The following is an 18,024-nucleotide window of genomic DNA, read 5'->3' on the forward strand; positions in this document are numbered from 1 at the left end:
AGGACCCCCTAGATATGGCTCGTGGATCCAAATTTGAGAACACCTGCATTATCCAATTAACTTAGCTAAGATAAAGGGATTTGGAGAGAGAGAGTAAAAAAGCGTGGGAAAAGTTTGCACATGTCGCTAAGAGGCACCTGAAGCGGAAAGGGATTTCTTCCCGTTTGATGGCGGTATGTTTAATTAGCCTCAGAAGTCCCTCACTTTCTCGTTCGCTCTTTTTTTTTTTTTTTTACTTACATTCCACCCTCTCAATTCGGTCCTGGCTGACGGCGAGGATCAGGAGTACCTTCTTGCCCAAGTGTCCCAGTATAGACGGACGGACCCAACAAGAGCCCCCAATATGATGAAGTACGCCTCACAATTTATGATTTTTAACTAGTTACAAGTGTTAAACTAAGATGAAGGTGACATACATTAAAGAGGGCCAACCATCAAGTATGAAATCAAACAACCAAAGTACTTCTAAGATAATTTACATAATGTAGCAACAGCATCAACACTGAATTTCTTTGCCAATGATCCAGAAGCAAGGCTGTGTCAATATCCGGAGTCATTTTCAAGCAACAATCAGCACACTGTGTCTGCTGAGCATACAGAAACCCCCAAATCCCCCATGAGTGTGACACCCCTACTACCATGTTAAAGCTGAAAGGTAAGCAGAGCTGCGTCGAGTTTTGTCGATGCAAAGCTTCTTAGTTTTAGTAAAATAAATAGTTTTAGATTCTTTTTTTACATTTTCTTAATAAACATGTCCACTAATTCAACCCATGAACAAGTTTTGCTGTTCTTCTCATTTCACTGAAACGAGAGCTCCATTACGACTCTTTCTAGTTTTTCCCCCTCCAGAAGGACCACACAGGTGAGGCGCAGGCCGAGAGCCCCGACCGCCCTGATTGGACGCCCCAAAAAAAACGTCTGTTATGGCTGCCCGAGCGTCCCGCTGTCACAGATGAAAGCGTGCCCTCGAGGAAGGACATTTCTTTCTTCCCCTTCTCTTTTGTCGCCAATGTTACAACTGGGGTGGGCAACCTTGAGCCCGGCGTGGGGCGTTTACAATGCCAGGCAAAACTAAAAAGTTCAAAGGAAGTGATATTAAAAAGCAACCAAAAGGTTTAAAAATCCTCATAAATATAGAGCTAGAAAATATAAGTGCTGTGGAAAATGCATGTGACTGAATTGAATGTGCGACAGATTCTCTTAAAATGGAGAATATAAGACAGCATAATCATAGCATTGAGAAAATGCTAGCATGCTAACATATAGCAAGATAGAAATGCAACTACAAAAAAAAAAAAAAAACTCCAAGATGGATTGCTAACAATTTTACATTTTACCCTGTATTCAAGTACTATTTCCAATGTATAAAATGCTAGCATGATAGCAGTTTGTATGCTAATATTGTATCACAAGGTAGCAAAAAAGTATTAATGATCAAATGAATGTTATCATGCTAACAGTTTGGCTAACAAACAACAAACTAGCGAGAGACTAAAAGGTTACCGGCCCCACAAAAACGCACCGCGTTCCACAACAAGCTAACGACACACTTGGCAACAGTGGAGCGCATACATTCGGATAACCGCACTCAGGTGGCTGTGCACCAAAATACATAAATACATTCAAGGGGTGCTAAATATGTTAATGCTAACGGTTTCTCATTCGGAAGAGTGCAAACAACAGCGCATGCTTAAAACTGTTTTTATTTTATATAACAGTGCTCTGTTTTGGTCATCACAACCTATAGCTTTAGTAATTACATGATATGCTAATGCTTTTTTTTAAATGGAAAAACAAAAAACACAATGCTATGGAGCAGGATGAGACTGGCCTGTTAAAGAGGAAAAACAATGCCAAGATCTGCTACTAATTACAACAAAAAGATTCAGAGTAATGGTCAGTTGTCGTTTTATTCTTTTGATATTTGTTTCTATGCTGGTCTATCAAAATACATCTTTACATGAAAGTGGTCAGTGGCGCAAAAAATATTGGCTTTACTGTGCTGAAAAAAAAATGACTGATTAATGGACTGGCTCGACTTTCATCAGCGTTGACGGCATAAAAAAAAATCTTTCGTTGACTCGTTCCAATCCACGGAGTATCAAAGTGCAGCGTAAGGGAAGCAAGAAAGCTTGCCGTTGAATAAAAATGGAGACTGTGGATTATCCCATAACGGTAATTACTGGACTGCAAAGTTTGTTCTACAAACTGGTATGTAACAAGACAAACTGCAAAAACCGCAAACAAAGAAGAAGAAAGTTTAACCCTGGAAAAGTTTAGCGTTTACAACAAGCGCCAATGTCAAATCGCAGCAGTGATTTTGATTGTTTTGATCAACGGGGCAGGTCCGACGTGCAGATAATCAGAACTGGAATCAATTAGTTCAATTTAGGCTGGCCACACTTGTCAGAAGTGATCAAGAACAACACAAAGAGCCCCCCCATTCGCATCCAACCATTTTCCAAAGTGCTCGTGCTCATTAGTCGTGGGCGAGCTGGAACCCATCCCACCTGAACTCAGGCTGGAGTGGTCGTCGGAAAATCAGACGGCACGATCCGTCACACTCATACTCACACTCACACGCATGGGAAATTTCACCTCTTCCATCTTAATTCCTCCAAACTATTAGAAAGCTTCTCAATTTTTAACCCGAGTGATATTTATCGAGGCCTAAAGAAAAAATCCAAACAACAACAACAAAAAAGACACCTGGGCTGGGGAAACTCAACAATCCCCTTTCCCCCACACAAACTTTAACGCTGACGTCAACATTTTATCCCGAATAATATGACAGCGTGGAAGGGATGCTGCAAAACACTTCACCATCCATTCGCTGGTCACCACGTGACGCAAAGGCCACTGTTATGATTGGCCAGCATCTAACGAGAGTCAAGCAAATGCCCTCACACAAAACACTCATACAAGTACAGTACATGCCCAAAAACATCCTCACAATCGCTGCAGGACAATGGTGCGTTCATTGCACGCTGGGACAAAACAATACTTCACAGGAGGTTCACCAAACAATGTTGCTTGTGGGGGTACGTAAAAGCTAGCAGAGCTCCAATGTGTGTCGCGTTCCCCCCAATGGTGGAAACTACATAGGCTGCGGCCTGCACAACGTGTAAAAGCGTAAAAGAAACACGATTAACAACCACAAAACCTCACAGCGACGTGTTACTTTGTCGTCCTAAACACGCGTAAACGGTTTCATGGTGTCAAAAGTCGAGCGAAAAATCAAAAGAAAAGCTGACAAAGTCGTCACGTAGCGCGTCCACATGCCCGAATTTGCTTTTTAGCAGAGCGGACAAGGCACTTTTGAGGCTCATTTAAAAATACATTTTGTGTAGTTTTTTCCCCCGGAATCTCTATTGATAAGACGCACTGGTAGGGTTAAAACACTTCACAAATGCTACCACGCTAACGAGCGTGACCAAGTAGCAACACGCAAACATCAATTTCGGAGTTTTTTTTTTTTTTGAGTAAGCATAAGTTTCGCATCCATTGAACGTGTATTTTTAATTCAAAACGAAGAGCGTGAAGCTTCAAACTCACCGTAACTGCTCGATTTAGCGCTTGCACCTCGTTCCTTTTTCTCAGCGAAGCGATTTTTTTTTTTTAGTCCTCCTCTGCAACAACAAGAAAAATAAGCAAAAACCGTTTTCTTCCAGTTATTCTTCTCGTGTTGTTTTATTTACTGCGGCGACATTTTCCCTGCGTGTTCCCCAAAAAAAGTTTCTCACACTGAAAGGAGATTTTTGGATGACTGAGCTCTCAAACAATTCTTCCCCCCACTCTCCTCCCTCCTACTTTTTTTTTTTTTTGCAACGCCTTCCCAGTCCTCCCATTTCCCAAAGCAAGAGGAGGGACCTCAACAATGCGGGGGACTGGATCCGACCCCCCCCCCCCCCCCACACACACACACACACACACACACACCCACACACACGAATCAGTACTACTTTAACAACTGCAAACTTCAACCAAAAAGTGTTAATGTTTTTAATTATTTTTATATTTAAAATACTCATTCCCAAAGCTAGGGTGTCCTGGAAGGGGCAATAAAGGACACATACTCCCCCTGCACTCCTGTTGCTTCTTCTCTCCTCCTGATTTGGTATGTGCAGCTTGTATTGACACCCCCCCCCCCCCTTTTTTTTGTGGCCTGCAGGCCCTCTAGTGCAGCTGTGCTGTTGTGGGTCACGTTTTTTTTAAACTGTACAATACACACACACTCTCATACTACACTGATCGCAGCCTCCCTGCTCCTCTCATTTCCTTCTTTAGGAATTGTCCACTTCACTCACACGTTTTTTTTAATGGGAAAAAAAAACATTCCAAATCTATTCAGTAATAAATTGTGTGTGTGCGTGCGTGTGTGTGTAGGTCAAGTGTCGTGGGTATACGCTCTAGGCCTCGATTTTGAGCGGTCTGCTTTCCTAGGTGTCTTGAACATATCAGTCGTAAAAACGAGAAATAGAAAAAAGATCTCCAATTTTATCCAACAAGAGAATAAGGGCAGCGAGAAAGTGGGCTACTGCAGCTAAGAAGGAACTGTGGGGTGTTATAGTACCTACAGGACAAATTAAAGAAAAATCATGATCCACGAGGAGACCATGGGTAGTGAAAAAACAGCAGTAAAGTAGCGACTGAGGAGTATAATATCCAGTTGGACTTAAGAATTAATCCCTTGCAAGGAGACAAATATCCAGGAGGACACTAAGGGCAGTGAGAAAGTAGACCTCTAAAGCAAAATAGGGACTATGGAGCATAACACTGATTGGACTAATTACTGGGAATAACTAGTATCTCCTGACACATTTTAAATAAGAGGAGACTTAGGGCAAAGACAAAGCATGCTGCTGCATCAAAGTGGAGAATAAGGAGCAAAACACACTGATAGGACTAACTATTTGAAAGAACGAGGGTATGCTGTATTCACAATTTGAGAAGAGAATGAGGTTCTTCTATGTTCTCAATGAGGAGACACATCCAAAAGGAGACTGTGGGCCTAGAGTAATAAAAATAAATAAAAATAAAAAAGCAAACGCTGTGGACTAATTATTGGGAAGGATGACCATCTCCTATATTCACTTCCTTGTAAAGAGGCCCATTTGATTAAAAGGAGAATCAAGAAAGTGGGGCTGCTGCAGCCAAACGGAGACTGTGGAGAATATGTCATAGATCGATGGCGGAAGTGACAAGTGACACGCCTGTTGAGGCAAAGAGGAGTTGGTCGCCATGGTGACCAAGTAAACAAGGAGCCATGGAGATATCTGACACATGGCTCGAGACATTCAAAGGACAAGTCGTCTGTCCTGTCCGTTTCCGTGACAGTGCAGAAGGGGAGCAGTGCATGCTGGGATTGCGGCCCTTCTGGGAGAGGGGCGTCCTACGGGGCAGGGCCTCTGGGGGATGCGGCGTGTTTAATGGGCCTTTCATGGCTGGCCCACAAAGCCCTTTGTCCCACGCTAATTCATCCTGCCCAGCATGGACAGCGAGAGCGGGACGGGGGGAGGGCTTGTTTTTTTTTGGGGGGGGTGGACTGCAGGGTTTTCCTCTTGATGGCGAGTACATGTAAACAACATTGGCAAAAGGCAGAACTACCTGGTCATCCAGGGTTCAATGTTACGCTCCACATTCTCTGCTTTCCTGCATTTGGCCCGCAGGCTCATCCAGGACGGGGAAAAAAAAATCATCATGATACGTATTCTAATTGTGGTGTTATACTTCAGAATCTCCACTTTGGTCAAAAAGCTTTTCTTTTTTTCTTCTTCTTTTTTTCATGTGTAAACCAAACAGCCACCAAAACAAAACCTTCTTGTTGCTGGTCATTAATCTTAGGTTGAGGCTTACATTACATCACTGAGTCATACAAAAATTAGTGGCTTTTATTACATCTGTGTTTTTTTTCTCATGTTTTCGCTGCGACTTGAAAACGGCACACGCGGTTTATGCGGGTTGACGACATGTCTGTACGTGCACGTCGCTGCGTCGTATTTCTTCCCTGCAAACGTTGCAAACGTGCGCATTTTATGTGGCTTTAGTCATCACGACCTGAATTAATGGCAGAAGCCGCAAGTCAGACTGGCCGATGATGTCGTGGGAGTGGACGGCAGGAACTGCATGCGGCAGGAAAGCGGAGATTGTTGAGTACCTGTGTAATGCCCCAATAAGACTGAGGAAACTGTAAAAACCAAGACACATTGAAGGCATCACTTGTATCAAAAACAACAAATAAACAATGGAGGGCAAAGGCAGTCTTAACGAATGGTTTCATGTATTTACTTCTAGGTAAGTAAACACTTTATCTGAGATGAGACTAAGGGCTCCAAGAAGCGCACTAGAGCAAAGTAGAGACTGTAGAGTTTACTACTGTTAATAGGACTAATTATTGGGAAGAAAGAGAGTCTCCTGTATTAACTTTACAGCAAGGAAATACATACACATTTTATCCTAAATGAGACTAAGGGCAAAGGGCAGGAAAGAAGAGACTGTGGCGTATAATGCCCAAATATAACTTTAAAAAAAAAAAAAAATTAAACAACGGGGTCTCCTGTATTTACTGCTCTGCAAGGAGACAAATGTTATCCAAGTGGAGATGAAGGGCGACAAAAGGTGGAGCCCCACTGCAAAAGAGAGACGGCGGCGTACATAATGTCCAAATAGAACTCATTTGGAACGGTATCTTATGCATTAACTTCTCTGCAAGGATACAAATTTTATCCAAGAGGAGACTAAGGGCGGCAAGAAATTTGAGCACCACAGCAAAGTGGAAACCCTGGCATATATTGCAAATAATTATTAGGAAGAACCAGTCTCCTGTGTTTACATATTTACTTCTCAGTAAGGAAGCATACTTTATCCCATATGAGACTGTGGGCCAAGTACAGCAATGCAAAGACTGCGGAAATACAAAATTGAACTGCAATTGAGCCGCAAAAGCACTATGTTATGGTTCAAATCCTAACAATACGTGAGACACTTAAACTACAGGTGTCATCCCGCGAGTGGCGTGTCAGAATAAGCGGGATTAATGAAGCATGAGGGGAGGTAGAGTCGGAAGCATAGCGGCCGGAGCTCCACTTCCTGCGTACGCCTAAAAATAAACGCATGTGAGCTGAAAAAGCGCCGAGCAGAGCACATGTCAAAAGTTGGTCGGCTCATTCGTCTTTTTCGGCGTTTTCCTCTGGTTCTAAATGTATAAAAAGACTCCAAAGAGCTCATGGGAAAATGTCTGACTTCTCACAGCAGGATGCGCATGATGAATGCTAAATGTGTCTCGCCTTAAAATGTAGCATGGCAGCATGTTTGTTTTAGTACAAAATGTTTTGGAATATTTTAAATAACATAGTATTGTCGAGTGAAATGGGTTTGAAAGACTTAAGTTCACACCGGACGACCTTAATTTAGATATTTGATTTTCCATCTTGATGTAGTATCTGAAAATATTGCGTTATACATACTGTATATTTATCACTAAGCTAGCTATAGCTACAGAAAATCGCTAACTAGCGCACTGAAACAACAAATGAAACAAATGTGAACAAAATTGAACAAAATCGATCCAGCTATCTTCCGCAAAGCAAGCTAGCTCGAAAGAGAAATGAATGAAAATGTCAACAAATTTGAACAAAATCGATCCATCTGTTGCTTAGCTAGCTTGCTCTCAAGAGAACTAAGAAATGAAGCAAAATGTCAAAAAATGCTAAGGCATTTTGAACAAAATCTATCCATCTATTGCTACGCTAGCTTGCTAACTGTAGCAGATTAATGGCAAATTAAGTAAACTGCCAAAAAGATGATAAGAAAACTAGGGGGGAGGGGGGGGGGGGTCTCATTAGTGAAATATCAAATAAATAAAAAGGTCAACAAATGTAAAAAAAAAAAATTTTTTTAAACAAAATCTGTCCATCTGTTGCTAAGATAGCTTGCTCACAACACAAACGAAAAATAAAGTAAATCTATCTATCTATTGCTAAGCTAGCTTGCTAACTGTCACAGAGAAATTTCAAATTAAGTAAAATGCCAAAAAGATGTTGAGGAAAAAAAAAAAACTATTGCTAAGATAGATATCTCACCAGTGAAATGACAAATGAACAAAATGTCAACAAATTGGAAAAAAATCTAACCATATTGTGTTACACTGGCTAGCTCACTTGCTAACTATTGCATAGAAATGACATCTTAAGTAAAATGCCAAAAACATCGATACTTTTTGTCATCAAAGTACATTAAAAAAAAAAAAAAGTACATAAAAATTCACTTTAACTCTAAATATGGACTTTTCAAAAGCATAGGAATCCGTCCATTTTTCAAAAATCTTTTTAGAACTTCATTACTCTTCCTTTTCAGGGTTAAGCCACCTCAAAAATCCTCTTCATATCGCAATATAGACAATATAGAGACAATATTGTGTAGCATAAGCCGAGCGGATATTGCACGGAGCTTGTGCGGCCGTTGCCTTGCGGAAGAAGCTTAAAGGATGCGAGAGGGATTCCAGTTATGAATTTTTGGACGCCAACGTTGGCGAGCGAGTAGAAGAGTCCAAATGAACGTGGGCCAAACAAAATGACATCCCGTCGTCTCCATGGAGAGACCCACTGGGCAGAAAAACAACAACATGGAGTCATCGTGACACACACACAAACACACGCTGTAACTCACCCTGAGGTCCGACCCCACCTGAGTTTGGATGTGTGCCACGGCAGCACAATCGCAGTGGAATGAAAACACACACACGCACACACACACACACACACTAAGTAAGCTTTAATAATGGAATGAAAAAGAACAATAAAATCTCCGGATATGAAAAGTTCCCGAGGCGATGACACACGGCTAACGTCAAACTAGTTTCACATGCATAAAAGTTTATGGGTGTGTGTTTTTGTGTGAGTGTGTGTGCATGCTTTGTGTACTGTATATCATTTGTAAATGATTAAAAAACAAAAACAGTGTTTAGTTAGCAAAATGCACCCAGTTAAAAAAAGCACTTCCTGTATTATGCTCTTATTCTGAAAAAGACAGTGTACAACTTCCGCTAGCAAAAGTTGCTTACTTAGCCATCAATATTTTACAACCTTGTTATGTCACTTTCACAATCAATGAAGTCAAAAGATAAAAACAGGAAGTGACTTTTAATTTTTTTTTAAAGAAATCTACAGCTCAAAAGTTTGGCGAAATCAGATTCACTGTATTTTGGGAACGGTTTAAGTATTATTTAATTGGTGCTTTTTCAGAACTATTGCGGAAAATATGGAATCATTTTGTGTAGGGTGCAACAGCACACCTTCATTTGGATTCTATAACAACAAAAAGGAAAACAGTAGGGGCCCCAAAACTGAACCCTGTGGAACGCCATACAACAGTGCGGCAGAGAAACTGGACAAAATCGTTACTGAAGGATCGATAATGAATAGCAAACCCTGTGAGTGATGTCAGATTTATTGATAATGACTTGTTCAAACTAGTTTGTCTGTTTTTATGTAAAACAAACTGTTGTGGTGCTTTGTTAGTAAGAGCCGCAAGCCTCGCTCCGTCTGGTGTCTGAGCCCCACACATCATCGAGCGTCGTCGTCTGAAAAACTTGTGAATTTATATCCCTAATGGCGGCGCGGAGCGCTTCGCCTCCGTAACTGCGTCCAGATGCGGCAGACACTGGTAATTGGACCTGGAGCCAGTTAAATCCCGGGCCCGCTCCGCTCGCCACCGCAGCTGCTCGGCCCACTTTTTCACTTTCTGTGCTTTTTTTTTTTTTTTTTTTTTAAAGCTAAATTTTTATATTCAAGCTCAGTGTGTGGCTAGGTGATGTTTGGTCTCAAGCAAGGGCCGCGGGATGGCGGCGGCGGCGGCGGGGGGGATTCCGATGACGAATGGATGGCAGAAGAAGGCCAGACAGTAAAGTTAAGTTACGGTTGCAAGCTGGTTTTGGATGAGAGGGTCAAAAAGGTGTACGCTGTATATCACATGTAAAAGGAAAGAACGCGGCTCGGCCTTGGATGTAGAGAGGAGGAATAATCACCCTCAGAAAGGAAGATGATAAAAACAGAAATGCACATCCAGCAATCTATCTAGTATGGATATAAAATATACGTATATAGAATTTTTTAACCTAATTCTGGTTACTTAATTCTGTCTGTTAGCGAGAGCCACTACATCGTGATAACTTACATTAATGTTTCTGCATTTGGCAATTTATTATTATATTATATTATTAGTATGGGATTTTTTTTAATGGGCTTTAGGTGAACTGATGAATACACACACACTCGCACGCATGCACGCACATACACATACTCACCCACATACAAAAAAAGAAAAGAAAAAAAATATATATATATATATATATGTGTGTATATGTATATATATTTAAAAAAAAAAAACATTTATTCAATTTTTTTAATTTATTTGTTTTTTTAAAAAAAGAAGAGCAATGATGATGTCAAATCGAATGAACAATACTGAGCTCTCCTGGAAAAAATAAAAAATAAAATAGTATGGATATAAAAAGTCTACACACCCTGTTCAAATGCCAGGTTAATGTGACCTATAACCTTAAAAAAAAAAAAAAAAAAACTTTTGCTAGAGAAGTACAACTGGCCGTGTTCAAACTCGTGTTACTCAGGAGTCAGCACGCACCTGCCCCCAATAAAGTTCAGCTGTTCTAGTAGGCTTTTCCTGACATCTTTACGGTCACATCTTAACATGGTCAGCAGATAGCTTTCACAAAGTCGGCGTGATCTCATTGTTAATCATGCAAAAGAATTTCCAAGGTGCTACATTTATCACGGAACACAATGAAGAACATCAAGTAGGGAAATAAAAAAATCTGCATTTTCATCTTCTTGTAAAGTTAAAAAACAAAAACAAAGTAATGAACCAGACAAATGTTCTGTCTGTAATTTACATCTTGTCAGGAAAGGGGGAGCAAAAAAACAAGTTACTATATCGGCCCATTGCCAGAAAGCCAAAAGGTGTCAGGAAAAGTCTTTTAGAACATCTGAATTTTATTTGGTGTTAATCAGAGGCACTTTAAATGCTGGCAGGTGTGTCCTGACGCTAATTTAACATGCATTTGACGCAGAAAAAAGCTGCGTTCCCAATAGTGGGCTAAACTGGGATGAAGACAGGAAAAAGCACCTGGTTTTACCATCCAAACTTGACTTGGATGTCTCCATCCTCCCTTATTTTCTCTCCCTCCGCTATCATCTATCTACCATCCCTCCTCCCTCCTTCCCTCTTTCCATCGCTCCCTCTTGGACTTCCTGCTTTCCGAGCCTGCCAGACGGTCGTAATTAACGAGGAAAACGATAGTCCCCCCCTGGCCCTCGGGAGCCCTCCACACTGGCCCGAGTGTGTCTCTCGCTATGCGAGTGTGTGTGCGTGTGTGTGTGTGTGTGTGTACCTCCAGACTTGGCCCTCGGTCCCACTTCACTCAATGCGTCTTTATGTTGGAAGCATGAGCTCACCCTCTCCAAGAAATACACCCAATGACTTGCAGGCAACATAGAGCAGCCTGGTATCCAAGAGAAATAACACAGACACACACGCTCACACACACACAAGATGGCTGTCTAAGTTCTACACACAATGTTTGCGTGTTCTCCGTACCCTCTCCGGCTGCGGGGGCTGATCCCAGATCAGAGGGAGCCGGCTGATAAGGAGCCATGATACACCGATGCTATCTGTCAGTCACAGCCAGAGGGCGGGACTCCGGGTCTGGATGGGGTCAGAGGGCCCCTCTTTGCCCCGGTCCCTTGGCGCACCCCCACCTCCTCCTTCCTTATCTAAAACAAACAAACAAACAATGGATCCTCGAGAGGCACACACACAAAAAAACTGATTATGCAACATCAAAGACCAAGAATACACACAGTCTAACGCCCCAACTTGGAATTTTACCTCAAAAGTCCAGATAAATAGCTAGCTAGCTAGCAAGCTAGCTGCTAGATAAATAGCTAGCTAGCGGCTAGATAAATCGCTAGCTAGCTAGATAGATGGCTAGATAGATTAGATTGGATTTTATTTCATTCATGATTTTGTTAGCGAGCTAGCTAGCGTAGTAATTTTCTTAACATTACGATCATATTTTTGACATTTGACTTCAAATGTTATTTGCATGTGACAGCTAGAAATCCATTACATTATTCAAAAAAAAAAAAAAATATATATATATATATATTTTTTTTACACCTATAACACTTGCATCAACTTGCACATATTTTTTCCCTTACAGATAATGTGCAAATAATGCTATGACTATGGAACTATGGTAGCCAATATAAAAACTAAAACTATAATAAAAAATAAAATAAAATTAATTACCCCCCCCCCCCCCCCATATATAGAGAAAACACCCACTCACACTCACCCACTGTGCTGCCCCAAAAAAATTCTTGTGGGAAATGTTTTTATACCAATTTGCATTTAAATGTGCAGTCCTGCATGCAAACATGCATGTGATGCTTGTTATCCTATAAAGCTAAAAACAAAAATGCTAACACTGATACGGCTGCGTCTGCAGACGGCATTGATTTTGCCACACAGCAAAAACAAAGGCAGATAATTTGACTGACTGGTTCTATATGGACAGGACCAAAGTGTTGTTTGTTTGCAAAAAGAAGCGTCTGCGGGGAAAAAGCGACGCTGTTAATTTTTAGTTACGAAGCCACAATGTTTCCCCAACTGAGAGTGGAGACGCTGCTTATAGGGCGGTGGTGGAGTTGCGCGCGGCAAACATTGGCCGTCGCCCAACGCCAGCGCTCGGCTTCGAGAATGTCACTCTTCTGACAGCCGCCTTTTAAAAAGCTCATGTTTTTTTTTTTTAACTCCTAACAACAAATCATATGTGTCGACTATTTTCCAAAGCATGTGGAAAACATTAAGGTTTGGGAATCATTTCACCCCCTCCCTGCTTCCCTCCTCACCTCCTTTTTGCTTCAGTCAGTTATTTCTCTCATTGGGGAATTTCATGAGCACATCCATCACGGCAAACAAGTTTAGTTGAATCGCAGAGGAATCGTGCTACTGATATCGCAGTACTGACTGGGACTACATGAGAATTGCTAAACTGGCAGAAAACATGTAATTACTAATTAGCATGATGTCTCGTGTAAATGAGAAAAGTAAAAGCAAAGAAAAAGAAACGGGAAGACGATATTGCAATTGTGCGGTGATTCCTTTATGTACCACTAGAGGCAGTGTAACCCACTTTGTGAATCGTTACATGTATCTACTAAAAAGGAAATTGTAAGAATATAGTAAGTGTCAAAATAGTCAGTTTGCATTGCGATACGTATTGACGAAAAAGTTGCGCTCGCATGCATCACCATGCCTCTGCGCTTCAATGCGAGTCGAATGTGTGTGTTCGTGTAAATATTGTGTTGCGCTCCAGTAGCAGCTCTCACAGTAGCCGCATGCTCGGGCTGTTTATTTTCTTTCCTGACGGACGACTTCTTATCAAATAAGCACACGCCGCCCAGCGCCGCCCGCTCTGCCCCGCCGCAGGATGTCCAGCCCACGTTTTCCCTCCTGCAGTTCATTAATGACTGACAGCGTCACGGGCCGCGGATGTGACGGACGACGCTGGCGTTTGTCTGGTGGCTGCGACGTCTGCTTAAAGAATGAAGATAAGGCCTTCACAATGGAGACATGAAGGAGTTGATGTGGGTTACGAGAGTCACAACACTAAGGAGCGGATGAATTGAGCTTTGTTGTTGTTATGGGCTAGGCCGCCGTATACCTCGAATAACCTCGGTATTGGTACTCGCCCATCCTTAAGACAAACTTAACATTTCATAGAAGTATGTTTTGAAGTTTCAAGTTCAAACTTTTTCTTTCTTTTTTTACAGTGCAGCTCTGCTTACCTTATGTCTTTTGACATATCAGGGGTGTCCCCATCCATGGGGGATGTTGGCGTTTCTGCATTATCGTGTTTTTGGAGAGTGTAACCACTTAAAAGTGGCGCTGGATCTTCTCCAGAGGTGGCAAATCCAGGGCCAGAAAGTAAAAATCCTGCCACATTTTGGCTTTAGCCCCAGGTGCTAGCTAGCTAGCTCTTTAGCTAGCTCCCATGGTGCTCGTTTACCCGCTAGGCAGCCAGCGAGCTAGCTAGCATCAGGGGCTAAAGCCAAACTGTTGCAGGGTTTTTACTTTCACGTGCTAGCTAGATAGCTAGCTTCCTAGCTAGCTCCCATGGTGCTTGTTTACCTACTAGGCAGCTAGCTAGCTAGCTAGCTAGCATCAGGAGCTAAAGCCAAACTGTGGCAAGGTTTTTACTTTCAGGTGCGAGCTAGATAGATAGCTCCCATCGTGCTCGTTTACCTACTAGGGAGCTAGCTAGCTAGCTAGCATCAGGGGCTAAAGCCAAACTGTGGCAGTGTTTTTACGTTCAGGTGCTAGCTAGATAGCTAGCTCCCATGGTGCTCGTTTACCTGCTAGGCAGCTAGCTAGCTAGCATCAGGGGCTAAAGCCAAACTGTGGCAGTGTTTTTACTTTCAGGTGCTAGCTAGATAGCTAGCTCCCATGGTGCTCGTTTACCTGCTAGGGAGCTAGCTAGCTATATTGCTAGCTTCAGGGCCTAAAGCCAAACTGTGGCAGGGTTTTTACTTTCTGGACCTGGATTTGAAAACTCACAAAATATTTCAAATGGGAATCAACTATTTGCATGCAAAAAAAAATTACATAATAAGTCCCCTTTAAAGTTGTATGTTAATCTACTCCAAATCCCAACGATAATTCAATTAAACCACCTTTGCTGAAAAGAAGCTTTCAAAACTCAAATAAACAACAATCATAATCTCTTGACTGATTTCAGCTGTTCCTGAGTGGACGCAAAGCAAGTACCTGACTAAGAAAACACATTTATTTTGATTTTTCGTCTGCTTTCATGCGAGTGCACCCTAACTGAAACCACCTGGCCATTATGAGACCCCCACCGACTATGAGAGAGGGAGGGGGGGTCTCATGTTTATGTCCACGTGTGAGCGAGTCCGCGCGAAGACGTTTGTGCGGCGTGTTGACGTCGCGGTGCGTTTTTTTGTGTGAGTGAGTTGTGAGAATAAACAAACGCGGCGCGAAGGGGACTCACGTGGCGGTATTATCAGAGCTCAGAGAGAAGACAAACTGTTTTTTTTCTCCGTTGCTTTGATTCGAAGCGGCCTCTGCTGGCCTCCCTTTTTGTGACCACACACACACACACGTCATCAATTCAACATGTGGCTCTAATCAGTGGATTATTTTTAGTTGGTTTAATCACTTGCGATTGTGTTTTCAGCATCTACACGCTAAAGCGTCTCGGCGGTGAAGCTTTTCCATCCTCTGACCTCCTTACGGGCGAGGGGTCAAAGGTTGCCACGCTCACTTTTGTTTCCTGATTGCAATCACGGTGACTTGTGGTGATTGGGGGGGGGGGGGGGCAAGATGGCAAAATCCAATCCGATTTCGACTGCGAGGAAAATCCGCAAAATAAAAAGTTTGGTTTGGAGGCCGCAGATCAACCCACCCCCAACACACACACACACACACACACAATTTGTGGTGTGGTAAGGCATTCATCCACCCTTTTTTTCCCCTCGCTCTCTCTCTCTCACACACACACACACACACACACACACACTGACTTATACACTCATTAATCTGGGCAGACTCAGGAAACCGCTCCAGAAAGATGGCCGGAGGCCCAGCGATGGAGGGAGGAAGAGTGATTTTTTTGGGGGTGGGGGGGGGGATTTGCAATCAAAGCCAGCGAGGTTGAGGAGAGAGGGAGAGGAACAAGGAAGAAAAAGAAAAGAAAAAAAAAGAGAAAGGAAAAGGGAATGGCAAGAAACAAGTTATTGTTCTCTGTGTACACACCTCATTAAAAATGGAAGTCAAACCCCAAATTTTCTTTTCAATTATATCCATGTTGTTTGTGGCCCCAAACACGACATTCTGATTAATATTGTGTTTATGGAATATCAATTACACAGCAGAATCCACCCATTTTTATCCATCTCAGTGGGCAGCCATTTTGTCCCAAAAGTCCCTATACACTTCCATTTATCCGTTTCGTTTCAAGTATCAATCAGACAGAAGTGAGGCCATTATCGTTTGACAGCTTAGGCTTTTGTAAAAAAAAAATAAAAAATTGTACGCATATCATTTCCTTGCTTTTGGCTCTCCCACTGACATTGGATCAGTGTTGCGAAATTGCCTCCTGGGAAAGACGTTTTTCAGACTCCGACTGCAGTTCAGCACCAGTTCGAGAACTCGACGCAACTTTCTTTAAATAGCCACAGATGGAGCAAAGTGCTGTACAAAAAAATAAATAAAATAAATGGCAATTCAAAATAATATACTAGACCTCCCTTTAGATTGGCATTTCTTGTTGCACATATAAAGGTTTAAAAAAAACAAAAACTTCTTGCTGTCACTATCGAATATTTTTAGAATCGATTAACCCTATAAAGTCAAACGTATCATATTAAATACAAGACATTTTGAGCCCTCTATTTCATGAGTATAATTTGTTTTCCCCTTAAAACCCTGACGTATATGATCTGACACATGCATTGCAAGGATAATCCATTAGAGGGCAGTATCACCCAGCTGATGGCTTTTCCAGCGACCTTGCAGGATTAAGAAAGGAGAGACACCTATACATATTAATTAATAGTGGGAAATCTTTCAGATTTTTGGAAATACTAATATGTTTGATATGTCTGTTTAATATTATATTTTGACAATCAAAAATGTATGGATTTTAAGCATTGATTGTGACCCGATGTGTCAAATATGAAACAAAAGTTGATTGAAGTTGATTTTCATTTTTTCATTTGTTCAATAAGAACAATAAAGACGCTATTTACAAAGAATCAGAATTTTCTCTCATATATTTATTTTATTATATCGATTAGTCAACTAATCAGGTTTTCGCATAATCGCATTTTAATTTTGCATTTAAGTGTATATATATAAAAAAATCCCCTGATTGCTATTTATTAACCAGTGATTAGTGGTTATTTCATACTTTGTATTTATATAGTGATTAAAAAACAGGGGGGGGGGGTTGATGTTATACTATGTTACCGATTTGGTCATTTCCTAAACTTCTGTGATGAAGCACAACAGAAATCAGTAAACAATTACTTGTTGATATGCTGAAATCAAAAGATTTGGACCATTTTAAATAAATAAAAATGGCTAAACTAGATAATTGATTACTTGTCGATTAATCAACTAATTTTGACAGCTCTAAAAAAAAATTATGTTGTCATTCTTATCTGTTGCTGCTGTCGATTTTGTCACAGAAAATACCAAATTTCCCAATTGCGGCACTAAGAAAAGCTTATTCAGTTCTATTCTAATAGACCGCCTCAGTACACACATACACATTCATATTCCTCCTCCAGCACCCTGCTCTCAACAGAAAAAAAAAACAATAAAAGGTTCTGGCAGAGTGTTCCACTGGCAGACCTGTGGGGTCACCTACCGCAGAAACCACCCACCCCCCCGCTCGCCCCCTTATTCTCGTCTCTCAATGAAACACACACACACAGACACACTCCTACAAATACAGTAAATGTGAGCATTGATGGTGTGTGCCCAGTACAAGCGGCACATGTTGCCGGTTAGACGCTCCAAATGCAACCCAATCTCAGGCCGGGAAGCTGTTCCGTGTCTTTCACTTCATTGCTGCGTCCACCGCTAACCCCTCGCTCTGATTAGGTTGCACGTAAAAAAAATTAAGAAAAAAAAAAGAACAGAAAGAACAGCCAGATTTCTGGGTGGTTTTGGAGCCGTCTATTATCCAAGACTGGATCCCTTTCAGGAAGAATGAGTTGGAGGTTGTTGTTTTTTTTTTTTTTTTTTACATACTGTCAAAAAGGATTTCGGGAAGCAACAATTAATGGAAAATACGCCTGAAGAATTGAGATTGGAACCCAGGACCGTTTGACTGTGATGCAATGTTAACTCATTCACCGCCATAACATTTATTCATGTTCGTGAAAGTTTCTTCCTGCTAAAGCACACAAAGTGACG

General features: G+C 41.6%; 1 protein-coding gene across 2 annotated transcripts in view; it reads right to left on the reverse strand.

Moving 5' to 3' along the window:
- boc (BOC cell adhesion associated, oncogene regulated) overlaps positions 1-18,024 on the reverse strand; it is a 51,170-nt gene that overhangs the window by 26,186 nt on the left and 6,960 nt on the right. Inside the window, exons 5-6 of one of the 2 annotated variants that reach the window (XM_077554814.1) lie at positions 11,614-11,789; positions 11,408-11,518 (exon numbers count right to left, since the gene is read on the reverse strand). The gene's annotated coding sequence lies outside the window, so the exon portion shown is untranslated. Of the gene's footprint in view, positions 1-3,555; positions 3,785-11,407; positions 11,519-11,613; positions 11,790-18,024 lie in introns of those variants that run through there. The other variant, XM_077554813.1, reaches the window with a different exon arrangement.

Source organism: Vanacampus margaritifer, chromosome 20 (genome assembly GCF_051991255.1).
Source record: "Vanacampus margaritifer isolate UIUO_Vmar chromosome 20, RoL_Vmar_1.0, whole genome shotgun sequence".
Taxonomy (NCBI): Eukaryota; Metazoa; Chordata; class Actinopteri; order Syngnathiformes; family Syngnathidae; genus Vanacampus; species Vanacampus margaritifer.